The sequence below is a fragment of the Acipenser ruthenus genome, unplaced genomic scaffold, assembly GCF_902713425.1.
Source record: "Acipenser ruthenus unplaced genomic scaffold, fAciRut3.2 maternal haplotype, whole genome shotgun sequence".
Taxonomy (NCBI): Eukaryota; Metazoa; Chordata; class Actinopteri; order Acipenseriformes; family Acipenseridae; genus Acipenser; species Acipenser ruthenus.
In genome coordinates, this window is record NW_026707778.1 from 12,501 (window position 1) to 15,000 (window position 2,500).

The following is a 2,500-nucleotide window of genomic DNA, read 5'->3' on the forward strand; positions in this document are numbered from 1 at the left end:
GACATGACCATGGGCAGAAGTAGCTGACATGACCATGGGCAGAAGTAGCTGACATGACCATGGGCAGAAGTAGCTGACATGACCATAGGCACAGTTAGCTGACATGACCATAGGCAGAAGTAGCTGACATGACCATAGGCAGAAGTAGCTGACATGACCATAGGCAGAAGTAGCTGACATGACCATGGGCAGAAGTAGCTGACATGACCATGGGCAGAAGTAGCTGACATGACCATGGGCAGAAGTAGCTGACATGACCATAGGCACAGTTAGCTGACATGACCATAGGCAGAAGTAGCTGACATGACCATAGGCAGAAGTAGCTGACATGACCATAGGCAGAAGTAGCTGACATGACCATGGGCAGAAGTAGCTGACATGACCATAGGCACAGTTAGCTGACATGACCATAGGCACAGTTAGCTGACATGACCATAGGCGGAGTTAGCTGACATGACCATAGGCACAGTTAGCTGACATGACCATAGGCACAGTTAGCTGACATGACCATAGGCAGAAGTAGCTGACATGACCATAGGCAGAAGTAGCTGACATGACCATGGGCAGAAGTAGCTGACATGACCATAGGCGGAGTTAGCTGACATGACCATAGGCACAGTTAGCTGACATGACCATAGGCACAGTTAGCTGACATGACCATAGGCGGAGTTAGCTGACATGACCAGAGGCGGAATTAGCTAATATGACCATAGGCGGAATTAGCTGACATGACCAGAGGCAGAATTAGCCTACATGACCATGGGCAGAAGTAGCTGACATGACCAGAGCTCCAATTAAAAGTTACCTTCTTCTGAAGGGACAGATTTGCTATGTGTTACGGAGCGAGAGTTCCAGGAGGTCCCTGTGAACTCGTGGCTTCCTCCCTTAATGCAACTAGATGGCAGATACACTGGGGAGGTAGGTGCATATTACTAGGGGCACGGCATTTTCGATCAAAAAAATATTTCTAAGTCAGGACGGAGGTTCATTCTAAGGGCACGAGCGACCGATCTAAGCCGTGTGGGAGGCCCTGCACCCCGGTCAGGGTCCCCCTTCACCCCCTGGCGACATCCTCCCTTGGAAGTCTGCCCGGTGGCCCCCTCCCGCGCCCGGCGCCGGTTCAGGCCGGGCTGGAGGCCCCGTTCCTCGGGCTCAGGACCGGGCTAAGCCCCCTTAAGGACCTGGCCAAGCTCTGGTCACGTTGCGGGAAGGGGGGGGGGGTTGACCTCCCGTGCCCGGGCGCCCGTTCATGCGGGCCTGGAGGCTCCCATTTCCGGCTCGAGAACTGGGGTTTGCGCCCTTGGCTCCTCCGTGCGTTCCCTTTCAGTCTCTGGTCATGTCTACCTTCTCCGGAGGTGATTTGGGAGCCATGGTCATGTTGAGGGGAATTTTCGGAGGGAAATCCCTATCTTTAACATTATATGACCAGAGTCCGGACTTTTTCGGCTCCGTCAGAATCAAAGTTTTCAAAAAAACATGGTCATGTTCCCTATCTTTAACATTAGATGACCATGGCCACCTCGGGGCCGTTTGTGGAAGTCTGCCGAGGGCGGAGGCGAAACGGGGCTGCGGGGCGGCGGCGACTCCTGTTCCCAAGGACCCGGGACCTCCCTCCCTTCAGGGTCCCGCGGTCAAGGTACAACGGGGGGGTCCGCGGAGATTTCCGTCGACAGGGTTTTTTGATCAAAATGGTTTGACTAAGTCAGGACCCGAGGTGTCAGAATGCATGTGAAGGACCCGTTTGGAGCCGTCCTTTGGAGTCTGTGGCTGGGCAGGAGTTGACGGGATTCCTCCTTGTCTTCCCGGATGGTCTCTCTCTGTTGTGGGCAAAGGGTCCTTCACGAAATCCATACGCACGCGCGCGCATTATAGACCCAAGTCTTACCGTGCTTGATCTGAGGAACCCTGCCCGACCCACCCTACCGTGGACTGGGGTGAGCGGAGCCGAGTTTGGTCGCCACACCATCGCTCTCTCCGGATGGGAGTCCAAGGATCGGGCCGAACGCTTGAGACTTCACGGTGTTGTACGCTGAAGCCCGGGGATTGAGGTTCTATTTCTGGGCAGGATGTGAGCGCGCCTCGCACGTGTCCATTGAGAGGGGCGGTTCTCGTGCCGGTTTAGGAGCCAGGAGCCAGGTCGGGATGATTTCCATTGCGGTTAAGTCGCCTTGCCTGAGTTCCTTCCCCCCGATCCGCGCGTGTCCCGTCCCCCTCCCCCCGGGCGATGTCGATGCTGGTCGGTTGAGCTGTCGGGCCGGTTCCGGAGGCCTCGTGCCCGGGCAGGAGCCGTGTTGGGGGAGGATTTCCCGTGCGGTTAAGTCGCCCCTGCCTGCGTTCCTTCCCGGGGCGGAGGTTTTCCCACACGATTGGCTTTTACGTTCCGACTAGGGAGGGCCCCTGCGGGCCGGTGTCGCGCCGGTGTTCAGGCACGGCGGTTCCTCCCGAAACCCTACGGTCGGACGCCGTCGAGAGAGGGTTTCCCTTCCTTCCTTCCTTCCTT